Source organism: Phyllobates terribilis, unplaced genomic scaffold (genome assembly GCF_046119375.1).
Source record: "Phyllobates terribilis strain yellow unplaced genomic scaffold, ASM4611937v1 Scaffold_162__1_contigs__length_4246735, whole genome shotgun sequence".
NCBI classification, from domain to species: Eukaryota; Metazoa; Chordata; class Amphibia; order Anura; family Dendrobatidae; genus Phyllobates; species Phyllobates terribilis.
This window is the reverse complement of record NW_027362922.1, coordinates 2,522,981-2,539,648: the sequence shown is the minus strand read 5'-3', so window position 1 is coordinate 2,539,648 and position 16,668 is coordinate 2,522,981.

Sequence of the window (16,668 nt, the reverse complement as noted above, 5' to 3'; positions counted from 1 at the left end):
AATATCTAATAGTCAGTGATTAGTTAAGTAGAACCTGAGAGACCACAACATTTCAGACTCAACTGATATTTAAAATGGACATAATATGATAACCATGAAACGTGCTCCATCTACCCCAGATTTGATCAAATTTCCGTATAGCCTTCCGCTTTTTGTACACTCCCTCTTCTAATCTTAATAAAAGACGCAATCTATCCAAGAATTCCTGGAACCTGAGAGGGATCCAACCAATGTGCAGCTATAAGCTTTCTGATCTGATATAGAGTCCTCTTAACGGCTATTATTTCATCCTCGTCACATCCTATTATTTCTACATGGCCCAACACACACTTTAGGATATAAGGGTAGATTACACTCAAACATATTATTAATGTACTACACACACATTCCAGAATACCGCGACCCTCCTACACGTCCACATCATATGCATAATATCTGCTCCTTCCTCTCCACATTTTGGACACACACTGTCATTCCTTGCTCCAATGCGCTGTAGAAATTTGGGAGTTCTATATACCCTATGCAATAAGTACAACTGTGAGAGTCTATGTGCCGCACATGTAGATAGTATCGGAACGCTCCCCACCACATCTTCCCATTCTTCCGAGGTTATAGTACCAATGTCACGCTCCCACCTCTCCTTAACATTTAAGGGTCTGTCCCACTGAAATTGCTGCATAAGTATCCTGTAGATTCTGGAAATCAATCCCTTCCCACCTCTATGGCATAATAATGTGTTAAACAGTAGATGATGTTGGATTTTACTCTGCATATGTCGCGGCTGTACAAACCATGCATGCCTTATTTGGAGATAAAAGTAGAAACTAGTTTGTGGAATACAGTATTCTTCTTTCAGCTGATGGAACGATTTAAATATTTCCCCCTCTAATATTTGTGCCACATTAGTTATTCCCAATTTTTCCCATATTCCGAATCCTTTCAATTTCTGGATCTCTGGAAGGCCCGCATTATGCCACAACGGGGTAAAACCCTCTATTCCCAACAACAGTTTGATTTTCTGCCACGTTTTCCCCATAAGTGCTAGGGTCGGAAGATGCCGCCTAGCATCCCACCCCGAGATTCCCGTTTCTAGAAAGGAGGTAATTGGCAAATTGTGTTTGAGTAGAAGTATCAGTTTATGTAGGTTCCCCTGAATTAACCAGAGTTGTTGAGTCTGAGAGGCTAGAAAATATATCCATGGATTAGGTGCGGCTAGTCCCCCCTGATCTTTGGGCCTTTGAAGTGTATCCAACCCCTTTTTTCCAGATCAATTCCCGAAATAGTGCTTGAAATTTATAAAATTTTCTCATGGGGACCCAGACAGGTGAATTATGAAGGATATATAATAATTGGGGCATTAACACCATTTTAATGAAGTTAGTTCGACCTACTACTGATAGGGGGAGTTTGCTCCAAGTATTGGCCTTTTGTTGAAATCTGGTAAGCAGTTCAAGTAAGTTTAAAGGAATGTAATCTCCGATAGATGTGGTCACTCTAACTCCGAGATATTTAAATTCTCGCACAATCTTCAATCAAGTATTCCCTGCCCTAGTATTCAGAGACAAACCATCCACCGGCATAAGAACTGATTTATCCCAATCAATCTGTAGGCCAGAATGATCTCCAAACTCCCTTATTAAATTCATAGCCGTCGTCAGAGATTGCTCCGTGTCGCCCAAAAACAACAGAAGGTCGTCGGCATATAGGGCTACCCGCTCCTCCAGTGTTTTATAGCGGAACCCCTGTATTTCGCTGCTGGAGCGAAGCTTAACAGCCAACGGCTCCATAGCCAGGGCGAACAGTAAGGGAGACAACGGGCAGCCCTGACGCGTGCCTCTGCCCATTTCAATGCTACCAGAAAGATTGCCATTAATTTGAATCTGAGCTACCGGATTGTTATACAGAAGCCGCGGCCAGGCCCGAAATCCAGTACCAAACCCCATCTTTCTCAAAACAGCCCATAAATACTCCCATTCGACACTATCAAAAGCCTTAGCGGCATCAAGTGATAGCACTGCCCTACCACCCGCATTTTGTGACTGCATTTGCAGATTAAGAATTAATTGCCGTCGACTTGGCCGGTATAAACCCAGTCTGGTCTTCTGCAACCAAATGTGTGATAACCGCCACCAGTCTGGTAGCCAAGACCTTAGCTAAAATTTTTACATCTACCGAGAGTAAGGATATTGGCCTATATGATTCAGGGTTTAATGCATCCTTTCCAGGTTTTGTCAAAAGAACTATGCTAGCCTCCCTCATTGAAGTCGGCAAAGCCCCCCCCTCCCTCGCCCCCTTAAGCCCTTCCAGTAACCTGGGAATCAAAACCCCCCCAGCTTCCTTATAAATTTCCGCGAGGATCCCATCAGTACCAGGGGCCTTGTTATTTTGAAAATCTTTTAAAGCTTCCTGCATCTCCTCCAGTGTAATTGGTGCATCTAGTTGCTCTCTCTGGCCATCTGTCAGACATGGTATTTGCATATCATGAAGATAGAGATCTATGTCCCTTTGCGCCTTAGTCAGTTTGGAGGAGTATAATTGTCTGTAAAACTTCCATTGAATCAGTAGTTACCGCACCCTTAGTATCCCTGATAGGTGCAATCATAGGAGCCCCAGTCTGGGCCTTGGCTATGGTGGTCAGCAAGTGCCCTGTACTCTCTCCCTCCACAAAAAATTGCTGTTTAAGAAAGAACCGTTTATGCTCCGCTTGTTTCAATATATGATCATTTAGTGTAGCCTGTGCCCGTGTCCAGTGTTCCCTATTCTCTATGCTTGGGGACCCAACATACCTCTGTTCCAATATGTCTACTTCCCTCCGCAGCTCCTGAAGACGGGCCCTGTTTTTGGATTTGATCATGGAAATTTCCTTAATCAGGATCCCCGGTAAAAATGCCTTCATGGCTTCCCATACCGTATTTAAAGGGGCAGAGCCTATGTTGTCTTTAAAGAAACGATCCAATTTACCTGCTAAGTCCATCTGTTCCCCAAATACATCCAGCCAGTAGGGGTTAAACCTCCACAGTGCCCTTCTGTTTATGGTGCCAGGATCGACCCCCAAAACAACCAATAATGGTGAATGATCAGATAACAATCTCGTGCAGTATTCTACTTTAGTAACTAGAGGGACTAGATGACTATTTCCCAGAGCCAGGTCAATTCTGGACAGAGGAATAGGATGGCGAGTAACACGAATACTGCTTAACATTTGGGAATCGAGCCCGCCACACATCTACCAAGCTAATTTCCTGCAAGACCCTTGCCAACGACGTCTCTTGAGCAGCCCCTCCCCCAACATTACCCCTATACTTATCAAGCTCAGCGTGTAGGTACATATTAAAATCACCGATGACTAACAGGGGTATGGTAGCAAATTCCGTTATCCACGGGAATAGCTGGCGCACAGTCTGTATAGAGAAAGGTGGAGGAACATACAAAGCAATTAGACAAGTTCTAAGCCCAGCCACTCTGCACACTAGACATACATACCTTCCCTCCCTGTCACAAATACTTCCTTCACATTCAAAGGGTAAATTCGGATGAATCAATCTACTAACCCCCCTAGAATAAGTACTATGTGTAGAATGATAGGCCGGCCCCCTCCAAAGCTTGCTCAGTGCCGCAGCGGCCCCCGTATCGCAATCCGTCTCCTGTAAATCTTTAGTTGTGATCTCCCATACCTCTAATATTCCAGGATACTACATTAACCTGCTTAACCATATTTTAACGATTGAAAATGAACTGTCACATGCCCCCCTCTGTACCCACTCCTGCGTCTGACCATCAACATTATAACATTGTACTAATACACAGTCTGTATTAATCAAAGTAGATTTTGTTCTTTTACCGCCATCACTCCCTCATTTAACATCCCCCCCTTAATTAAATGGATACCAACAGCCGTAACATGAAGAGCCGGATATTTAGCCTCATGCAACCTAACACGCCTTAGCACACGAGGCGCCGTGGCATAAGGTGCATCACAGACTCCCCCATTTTTCCCCCACACAGCGACTTTCCTTTAGGGAAATCTAGATCATGTGAGGACGGTTCCTGAGCCAACCATGTGGACCATCAATGGGCATGAAAGTGAAAGATTGCCAACACCAAAGCTGCAGAGGCAAAAGTCTTCCAATACACAAGGAACAGAATTATGCCCACCTGGATGTCAGGTGTACTAGTAATCCCAGCACCCAGCCCTCATGCCCAAAAGGACTACGTCATTTCTGCACTAAAAGGATTTCACGTGACAAAACCCCACTGGAGTGGCACTTTAACCCCTTACCAACATGATTTGCAGTTACATCATATGCCAGATGTGGGAAATAACATGGTCAGGAAGAGGTTAAATTCTGCCACTTCTATAGAAAACTGAACCCATTTGCCAAATAAGGCAGGGGGTTAGAGGAACACCAACCTTATATTGTAGAGATCAGGGGTGGTCTTGTAGACTTCTAGGATGCTTAAGAAGTGGACATTCCCTTTAAGCTACATTGTGCAGACAAAGCCATGGCAGTGTAGAAGGCCGACAAGATCTCAGTGGAAAGGCTGCAGGTTTGCGTCTGCATTAGGCAAGTTATAGAGGTAGAAGTGTTGGGACCTTGTTGCTGTGCAGGTAGAATCTGGAGCCTCGGCACCGTCCTGCGTAGCCCATACTACAGGGAGGAGGAGCAGCGCCATGTGTAGTAATCTGAGCAGGATAGTCAGTGTTCAGCCAGCACTGATGGAGACTGACACCCCAACTCATTACCCAATACATGACAGGCTTAAAGACCCTCTCCCATCAGAGCTTATCCTCTTAGTATATTGTAATCAGATTATACAGCACTGTACTTACAGCTGCTCATTATACCTTTCTACTGGGCTAATTATTCTCTTTTCTCTGCTCTATGTAGAAATAGGAAGACTCTTCCCTGCAAAAATCATTCCCCTCCTGACCAAGCTGCTCTCATCCCCCTGCCAGGGACTTTTGCAGTGACTTATGACTCATACAAGGAAAACTGACCTCCTGTTTCTACATACAGCTTATAAATATTATCAAAAATGTCCAATCACATTGTAAATATAACGACATCCAAAAATGGGTGTGGGGCAATGGACACATGGACAGTGTAGAGCAGGGGTCCTCAAACTACGGCCCGCGGGCCACATGCGGCCCGCGGAGGACTTTTATCCGGCCCGCCGGGCTATGGGCGGAGGAGAGGAGAGCGGTGCCATTGCCCGCCCTTCCGCCCGCTTGCTCAGGGCCCCGGCAGGCGGATACTTACCTCTTCCCGTGCCTCCACAGATCCGCTGTCTTCCTGCTGTGCGCTTCCTGTGACGTCTCAGGTCAGAGGGCGCGGTGACGTCTTTACACCGCACTCTCCCGAGTGCTGTCACAGGGAGAGCAGAGCGGGACGACGCCGCCGCGACGCTGGAGTCCAGACCAGACCAGAGCAGCGGCAGCAGGTGAGGAGGAGTGAGGTGAGTATTGGATTTTTTTTTTTTTAATGTATGGAGGCATAGGTCATTATATGGGGGGGTGACATCCTGCATGGGGAATGATATGGGGGGTGACATCCTGCATGGGGCATTATATGGGGGGGTGACATGCTGCATGTGGCATTATATGGGGGGGTGACATGCTGCATGGGGCATTATATGGGGGGGTGACATGCTGCATGGGGCATTATATGGGTGGTGACATGCTGCATAGGGCATTATATGGGGGGGTGACATGCTGCATGTGGCATTATATGGGGGGTGACATGCTGCATGGGGCATTATATGGGGAGTGACATGCTGCATGGGGCATTATATGGGGAGTGACATGCTGCATGGGGCATTATATGGGGAGTGACATGCTGCATGGGGCATTATATGGGGGGTGACATGCTGCATGGGGCATTATATGGGGGGGAGGGACATTCTTCATGGGGCATTATATGGGGGGTGACATCCTGCATGGGGCATTATATGGGGAGGGAAGGGACATCCTGCATGGGGCATAATATGGGGGGGGGGTTGACATGCTGCATGGGGCATTATATGGTGGGGGTGACATGCTGCATAGGGCATTATATGGGGGGGTGACATGCTGCATGGGGCATTATAAGGGGTGGAACAGCCTGCATATGGCATTATAAGGGGGAAACAGCCTGCCTATTGGGAACATTTACCTGCCCATTGAGGACCTATGCTGCCTATTGGGGATATTTACCTGCCTACTGGGGACATTTACCTGCCTATTGGGGACATTTACCTGCCTATTGAGGACCTATGCTGCCTATTGGGTACAGTTACCTACCTATTGAAATACCGGTTGATTTAACTTTACTTGTTCTTCATTTTAAATATTATATTTGTTACTGTATTGTTTTTTTAAACTACAAAATAAGATATGTGCAGTGTGCATAGTAATTTGTTCATAGTTTTTTTTAAAAACTATATTCCGGCCCTCCAATGGTCTGAGGGACCGTGAACTGGCCCCCTGTTTAAAAAGTTTGAGGACCCCTGGTGTAGAGGGTTATGTAAAAGAATGGGAAGCCACTAGGCGGCAGCACAACCTCACATAACAGGATTTTTGATCCAGATGGCTGTGAATGTACTAGTCATTAGGTTACCTGACTCAGGGTCCTTCTAAGAATGAAATAATCATTCATAGATCCCAACAGCCAAATGTAGATGTATTGAAGTACAACAGTGAGACATAATACCTGTGTAGGATTGCATTGCCAAACCCAGGATAAAAAAACCCAACTCAGACGTACATTTCGCCTTCTGCCTTCTAAAATTTTAAGTGCTATACAATATGATGATTGCAATATATTGAGAATAAAAACTTTGATTATTGCTTCTGTAAAGATGGGTGGGCAGAAGAAACCAAGTTCATTATGAGGTGGACCCCCAATTAACACTTGTGGGGAGGCGCAATTAATTTGTAAAAAACCAAAACACTGGAGGGGTGCTTTTTTTACTGCATTGCTGGAGTGGCGCTTTATATACAATTGCCCGGTCTCATACTCACTTGCTGCCGCCTTTGTTTTCCAGAGTTGCTCCCATCGTTGTCCGGTGAAGAGTGACCTGTTGGCTGCTCCAGTGTTTCATGGAGCTGCGGAGGTCACTTTCCCATACAAGTCTATGAGAGCCTTGTTCTGGCTTCCATAGAGTTGCATTGAGATCTTGTGTCGTAGCTTCTGACTTATGGCCAGTCAGCTGCGCTCACAAGATAGTGCCATAGGAACAGAACAGTGCCGAAAAACAGTGAAGACGCCGGAGGGCGAGTATATGACCAGAGGCCCTACATTTAAAAGAGCCACCCCAGCGCTGAAAACCAAACAAAAAAAGCTGGAGTGGTGCTGTAAGTCCCAACTTTCCATGAGTATCAGGCGGCTCCACCATGCCCTGTCCATGCTCCACCCACTTGGCAGAGCTGGCTGACCTGGCATGAAAGTGCTAAAAAGGTCACAATTTTTAATCATTAAGTTGCATAACAGTTTGGACTTGTCAGAGTTCTGCTAGAAATCTATTAAACCCCTTGATGAATTGGGGCCAGATCGGCCGTTACCTTTAGAAACCACTTACCGGCACCTGATAGTTGTGCACGATCTCTGGACAACAGCGCAGCATTAACATCACCGTTCTCCTGGTCAGTGTAGATCACGGTCGCCATTATAGTCAGATTCTGCAGGCAAAATATAAGAATGAGCCACATTTCATTGTAGAACACACAAACAAGTAGTGTCCTCCTCACCAACCCCTGGACAATCTCCTCACACCACAACTCAGGAATATTAGAGGAGCCCTTCATTATGATGGTCCTTGTCAGGAGGAATATAGCGTAAGCTCAGAAGAGGAAGCCATTCCTGGTAAGCAGGTGCCCAGTGTTATAGCGATGATCCTCCTACAGATGCCAGGACCAGAGAATAGAGGCCTGTACCTCCAACCACAGCAACAACCCATTACAGGGACCGGACAGATCCTTAGTGCTATGTGCAGCACTGATCAGCAGCCATATCTACACTGCAGCAATTACCCATCACAGGGTCCTGACAGATCCATAGTGCTATGAGCAGCACTGACCAGCCGCCATGTCTACACTGCAGCAATTACCCATTACAGGGTCCTGACAGATCCATAGTGCTATGAGCAGCACTGATCAGCAGCCAAGTATACACTGAAGCAATTACCCATTACAGGGTCCTGACAGATCCATAGTGCTATGAGCAGCACTGATCAGTAGCCATGTCTACACTGCAGCAATTACCCATTACAGGGACCTGACAGATCCATAGTGCTATGTGCAGCACTGATCAGCCGCCATGTCTACACTGCAGCAATTACCCATTACAGGGCCCTGACAGATCCATAGTGCTATGTGCAGCACTGATCAGCAGCCATGTCCACACTGCAGCAATTAACCATTACAGGGACCTGACAGATCCATAGTGCTATGAGCAGCACTGATCAGCAGCCATGTCTACACTGCAGCAATTACCCATTAAAGGGACCTGACAGATCCATAGTGCTATGAGCAGCACTGATCAGCAGCCATGTCCACACTGCAGCAATTACCCATTACAGGGTCCTGATAGATCCATAGTGCTATGAGCAGCACTGATCAGCAGCCATGTCTACACTGCAGCAATTACCCAATACAGGGTCCTGACAGATCCATAGTGCTATGAGCAGCACTGATCAGCCGCCATGTCTACACTGCAGCAATTACCCATCACAGGGTCCTGACAGATCCATAGTGCTATGAGCAGCACTGATCAGCAGCCATGTCTACACTGCAGCAATTACCCATTACAGGGACCTGAGAGATTCATAGTGCTATGAGCAGCACTGATCAGCAGCCATGTTTACACTGCAGCAATAACCCATTACAGGGTCCTGACAGATCCATAGTGCTATGAGCAGCACTGATCAGCAGCCATGTCTACACTGCAGCAATTACCCATTACAGGGTCCTGACAGATCCATAGTGCTATGAGAAGCACTGATGAGCAGCCATGTCTACACTGCAGCAATTACCCATTACAAGGTCCTGACAGATGCATAGTGCTATGAGCAGCACTGATCAGCAGCCATGTCTACACTGCAGCAATTACCCATTACAGGGTCCTGACATCCATAGTGCTATGAGCAGCACTGATCAGCAGCCATGTCTACACTGCAGCAATTACCCATTGCAGGGTCCTGACAGATCCATAGTGCTATGAGCAGCACTGATCAGCAGCCATGTCTACACTGCAGCAATTACCCATTACAGGGTCCTGACAGATCCAAAGTGCTATGAGCAGCACTGATCAGCAGCCATGTCTATACTGCATCAATTACCCATTACAGGGTCCTGACATCCATAGTGCTATGAGCAGCACTGATCAGCAGCCATGTCTACACTGCAGCAATTACCCCTTACAGGGTCCTGAGAGATCCATAGTGCTATGAGCAGCACTGATCAGCAGCCATGTCTACACTGCAGCAATTACCTATTACAGGGTCCAGACAGATCCATAGTGCTATAAGCAGCACTGATCAGCAGCCATGTCTACACTGCAGCAATTACCCATTACAGGGTCCTGACAGATCCATAGAGCAATGAGCAGCACTGATCAGCAGCCATGTCTACACTGCAGCAATTACCCATTACAGGGTCCTGACAGATCCATAGAGCAATGAGCAGCACTGATCAGCAGCCATGTCTACACTGCAGCAATTACCCATTACAGGGTCCTGACATCCATAGAGCTATGAGCAGCACTGATCAGCCGCCATGTCTACACTGCAGCAATTACCCATTACAGGGTCCTGACAGATCCATAGTGCTATGAGCAGCACTGATCAGCCGCCATGTCTACACTGCAGCAATTACCCATTACAGGGTCCTGACAGATCCATAGTGCTATTAGTAGCACTGATCAGCAGCCATGTCTACACTGTAGCAATTACCCATTACAGGGTCCTGACAGATCCATAGTGCTATGAGCAGCACTGATCAGCCGCCATGTCTACACTGCAGCAATTACCCATTACAGGAACCTGACAGATTCATACTGCTATGAGCAGCACTGATCAGCAGCCATGTCTACACTGCAGCAATTACCCATTACAGGGTCCTGACAGATCCATTCTGCTATGAGCAGCACTGATCAGCCGCCATGTCTACACTGCAGCAATTACCCATTACAGGGTCCTGACAGATCCATAGTGCTATGAGCAGCACTGATCAGCCGCCATGTCTACACTGCAGCAATTACCCATTACAGGGTCCTGACAGATCCATAGTGCTATGAGCAGAACTGATCAGCAGCCATGTCTACACTGCAGCAATTACCAATTACAGGGTCCTGACAGATCCATAGTGGTATGAGCAGCACTGATCAGCAGCCATGTCTACACTGCAGCAATTACTCATTACAGGGTCCTGACAGATCCATAGTGCTATGGGCAGCACTGATCAGCAGCCATGTCTACACTGCAGCAATTAAACATTACAGGGACCTGACAGATACATAGTGCTATGAGAAGCACTGATCAGCAGCCATGTCTACACTGCAGCAATTACCCATTACAGGAACCTGACAGATCGAAAGTGCTATGAGCAGTATTGATCAGCAGCCATGTCTACACTGTAGCAATTACTCATTACAGGAACCTGACAGATCCATAGTGCCATGAGCAGCACTGATCAGCAGCCATGTCTACACTGCAGCAACTACACATTACAGGGTCCTGACAGATCCATAGTGCTATGAGCAGTATTGATCAGCAGCCATGTCTACACTGTAGCAATTACTCATTACAGGAACCTGACAGATCCATAGTGCCATGAGCAGCACTGATCAGCCAGCATGTGTACACTGCAGCAATTACCCATTACAGGGTACTGACAGATCCATAGTGCTATGAGCAGCACTGATCAGCCAGCATGTGTACACTGCAGCAATTACCCATTACAGGGTCCTGACAGATCCATAGTGCTATGAGCAGCACTGATCAGCCGCCATGTCTACACTGCAGCAATTACCGATTACACGGACCTGACAGATCCATAGTGCTATGAACAGCACTGATCAGCCGCCATGTCTACACTGCAGCAATTACCCATTACACGGACCTGACAGATCAATAGTGCTATGATCAGCACTGATCAACAGCCATGTCTACACTGCAATTACCCATTACAGGGTCCTGACTGATCCATAGTGTTATGAGCAGCACTAATCAGCAGCCATGTCTACACTGCAGCAATTACCCATTACAGGGTCCTGACATCCATAGTGCTATGAGCAGCACTGATCAGCAGCCATGTCTATACTGCAGCAAGTACCCATTACAGGGTCCTGACAGATCCATAGTGCTATGAGCAGCAATGATCAGCAGCCATGTCTACACTGCAGCAATTACCCAATACAGGGTCCTGACAGATCCATAATGTTATGAGCAGCAATGATCAGCAGCCATGTCTACACTGCAGCAATTACCCAATACAGGGTCCTGACAGATCCACAGTGCTATGAGCAGCACTGTTCAGCCAGCATGTGTACACTGCAGCAATTACCCATTACAGGTTCCTGACAGATCCATAGTGCTATGAGCAGCACTGATCAGCCGCCATGTCTACACTGCAGCAATTACCCATTACAGGGTCCTGACATCCATAGTGCTGTGAGCAGCACTGATCAGCCGACATGTCTACACTGCAGCAATTACCCATTACAGGGTCCTGACAGATCCATAGTGCTATGAGCAGCACTGATCAGGAGCCATGTCTACACTGCAGCAATTATTCATTACAGGGTCCTGACACCCATAGAGCTATGAGCAGCACTGATCAGCCGCCATGTCTACACTGCAGCAATTACCCATTACAGGGACCTGACAGATCCATAGTGCTATGAGCAGCACTGATCAGCAGCCATGTCTACACTGCAGCAATTACTCATTACAGGGTCCTGACAGATCCATAGTGCTATGAGCAGCACTGATCAGCCAGCATGTCTACACTGCAGCAATTACCCATTACAGGGTCCTGACATCCATAGTGCTATGAGCAGCACTGATCAGCAGCCATGTCTACACTGCAGCAATTACCCATTACAGGGTCCTGACAGATCCATAGTGCTATGAGCAGCAGTGATCAGCAGCCATGTCTACACTGCAGCAATTACCCATTACAGAGTCCTGACATCCATAGTGCTATGAGCAGCACTGATCAGCCGCCATGTCTACACTGCAGCAATTACCCATTACAGGGACCCGACAGATCCATAGTTCTATGAGCAGCACTGATCAGCAGCCATGTCTACACTGTAGCAATTACCCATTACAGGGTCCTGACAGATCCATAGTGCTATGAGTAGCACTGATCAGCCGCCATGTCTACAGTGCAGCAATTACCCATTACAGGGTCCTGACAGATCCATAGAGCAATGAGCAGCACTGATCAGCAGCCATGTCTACACTGCAGCAATTACCCATTACAGGGTCCTGACAGATCCATAGTGCTATGAACAGCACTGATCAGCCAGCAAGTGTACACTGCAGCAATTACCCATTACAGGGTCCTGACAGATCCATAGAGCTATGAGCAGCACTGATCAGCTGCCATGTCTACACTGCAGCAATTACCCATTACAGGGTCCTGACATCCTTAGAGCTATGAGCAGCACTGATCAGCCGCCATGTCTACACTGCAGCAATTACCCATTACACGGACCTGACAGATCCATAGTGCTATGAGCAGCACTGATCAGCAGCCATGTCTACACTGCAGCAATTACCCATTACAGGGTCCTGACTGATCCATAGTGTTATGAGCAGCACTAATCAGCAGCCATGTCTACACTGCAGCAATTACCCATTACAGGGTCCTGACAGATCCATAGTGCTATGAGCAGCAATGATCAGCAGCCATGTCTACACTGCAGCAATTACCCAATACAGGGTCCTGACAGATCCATAATGCTATGAGTAGCACTGATCAGCCAGCATGTGTACACTGCAGCAATTACCCATTACAGGTTCCTGACAGATCCATAGTGCTATGAGCAGCACTGATCAGCCGCCATGTCTACACTGCAGCAATTACCCACTACAGGGTCCTGACATCCATAGTGCTGTGAGCAGCAATGATCAGCCGCCATGTCTACACTGCAGCAATTACCCATTACAGGGTCCTGACAGATCCATAGTGCTATGAGCAGCACTGATCAGGAGCCATGTCTACACTGCAGCAATTACCCATTACAGGGTCCTGACATCCATAGAGCTATGAGCAGCACTGATCAGCCGCCATGTCTACACTGCAGCAATTACCCATTACAGGGACCCGACAGATCCATAGTTCTATGAGCAGCACTGATCAGCAGCCATGTCTACACTGTAGCAATTACCCATTACAGGGTCCTGACAGATCCATAGTGCTATGAGTAGCACTGATCAGCCGCCATGTCTACACTGCAGCAATTACCCATTACAGGGTCCTGACAGATCCATAGAGCAATGAGCAGCACTGATCAGCAGCCATGTCTACACTGCAACAATTACCCATTACAGGGTCCTGACAGATCCATAGTGCTATGAACAGCGCTGATCAGCCAGCAAGTGTACACTGCAGCAATTACCCATTACAGGGTCCTGACAGATCCATAGAGCTATGAGCAGCACTGATCAGCTGCCATGTCTACACTGCAGCAATTACCCATTACAGGGTGCTGACATCATTAGAGCTATGAGCAGCACTGATCAGCCGCCATGTCTACACTGCAGCAATTACCCATTACACGGACCTGACAGATCCATAGTGCTATGAGCAGCACTGATCAGCAGCCATGTCTACACTGGAGCAATTACCCATTACAGGGTCCTGACTGATCCATAGTGTTATGAGCAGCACTAATCAGCAGCCATGTCTACACTGCAGCAATTACCCATTACAGGGTCCTGACAGATCCATAGTGCTATGAGCAGCAATGATCAGCAGCCATGTCTACACTGCAGCAATTACCCAATACAGGGTCCTGACAGATCCATAATGCTATGAGCAGCACTGATCAGCAGCCATGTCTACACTGCAGCAATTACTCATTACAGGGTCCTGACAGATCCATAGTGCTATGAGCAGCACTGATCAGCCAGCATGTGTACACTGCAGCAATTACCCATTACAGGTTCCTGACAGATCCATAGTGCTATGAGCAGCACTGATCAGCCGCCATGTCTACACTGCAGCAATTACCCATTGCAGGGTCCTGACATCCATAGTGCTGTGAGCAGCACTGATCAGCCGCCATGTCTACACTGCAGCAATTACCCATTGCAGGGTCCTGACAGATCCATAGTGCTATGAGCAGCACTGATCAGGAGCCATGTCTACACTGCAGCAATTACCCATTACAGGGTCCTGACAGATCCATAGAGTAATGAGCAGCACTGATCAGCAGCCATGTCTACACTGCAGCAATTACCCATTACAGGGACCTGACAGATCCATAGTGCTATGAGCAGCACTGATCAGCAGCCATGTCTACACTGCAGCAACTACCTATTACAGGGTCCTGACAGATCCATAGTGCTATGAGCAGCACTGTTCAGCAGCCATGTCTACACTGCAGCAATTACCCATTACAGGGACATGACAGATCCATAGTGCTATGAGCAGCACTGTTCAGCAGCCATGTCTACACTGCAGCAATTACCCATTACAGGGTCCTGACAGATACATAGTGCTATGAACAGCACTGATCAGCCGCCATGTATACACTGCAGCAATTACCCATTACAGGGTCCTGACAGATCCATAGTGCTATGAGCAGCACTGATCAGCAGCCATGTCTACAATGTAGCAATTACCCATTACAGGGTCCTGACAGATCCATAATGCTATGAGCAGCACAGATCAGCAGCCATGTCTACACTGCAGCAATAAAACATTACAGGGACCTGACAGATCCATAGTGCTATGAGCAGCACTGATCAGCAGCCATGTCTACACTGCAGCAATTAAACATTACAGGGACCTGACAGATACATAGTGCTATGAGAAGCACTGATCAGCAGCCATGTCTACACTGCAGCAATTACCCATTACAGGAACCTGACAGATCGAAAGTGCTATGAGCAGTATTGATCAGCAGCCATGTCTACACTGTAGCAATTACTCATTACAGGAACCTGACAGATCCATAGTGCCATGAGCAGCACTGATCAGCAGCCATGTCTACACTGCACCAACTACACATTACAGGGTCCTGACAGATCCATAGTGCTATGAGCAGTATTGATCAGCAGCCATGTCTACACTGTAGCAATTACTCATTACAGGAACCTGACAGATCCATAGTGCCATGAGCAGCACTGATCAGCAGCCATGTCTACACTGCAGCAAATACCCATTACAGGAACCTGACTGATACATAGTGCTATGAGCAGCACTGATCAGCTGCCATGTCTACACTGTAGCAATTACCCAATACAGGGTCCTGACAGTTCCATAGTGCTATGAGCAGCACTGATCAGCCGCCATGTCTACACTGTAGCAATTACCCAATACAGGGTCCTGACAGATCCATAGTGCTATGAGCAGCACTAATCAGCAGCCATGTCTACACTGCAGCAATTACCCAATACAGGGTCCTGACAGATCCATAGTGCTATGAGCAGCACTGATCAGCAGCCATGTCTACCCTGCAGCAATTACCCAATACAGGGTCCTGACAGATCCATAGTGCTATAAGCAGCACTGATCAGCAGCCATGTCTACACTGCAGCAATTACCCAATACAGGGTCCTGACAGATCCATAGTGCTATGAGCAGCACTGATCAGCAGCCATGTCTACACTGCAGCAATTACTCATTACAGGGTACTGACAGATCCATAGTGCTATGAGCAGCACTGATCAGCCAGCATGTGTACACTGCAGCAATTACCCATTACAGGGTCCTGACAGATCCATAGTGCTATGAGCAGCACTGATCAGCCGCCATGTCTACACTGCAGCAATTACCCATTACACGGACCTGACAGATCCATAGTGCTATGAACAGCACTGATCAGCCGCCATGTCTACACTGCAGCAATTATCCATTACACGGACCTGACAGATCAATAGTGCTATGATCAGCACTGATCAACAGCCATGTCTACACTGCAATTACCCATAACAGGGTCCTGACTGATCCATAGTGTTATGAGCAGCACTAATCAGCAGCCATGTCTACACTGCAGCAATTACCCATTACAGGGTCCTGACATCCATAGTGCTATGAGCAGCACTGATCAGCAGCCATGTCTATACTGCAGCAATTACGCATTACAGGGTCCTGACAGATCCATAGTGCTATGAGCAGCAATGATCAGCAGCCATGTCTACACTGCAGCAATTACCCAATACAGGGTCCTGACAGATCCATAATGTTATGAGCAGCAATGATCAGCAGCCATGTCTACACTGCAGCAATTACCCAATACAGGGTCCTGACAGATCCATAGTGCTATGAGCAGCACTGTTCAGCCAGCATGTGTACACTGCAGCAATTACCCATTACAGGTTCCTGACAGATCCATAGTGCTATGAGCAGCACTGATCAGCCGCCATGTCTACACTGCAGCAATTACCCATTACAGGGTCCTGACATCCATAGTGCTGTGAGCAGCACTGATCAGCCGACATGTCTACACTGCAGAA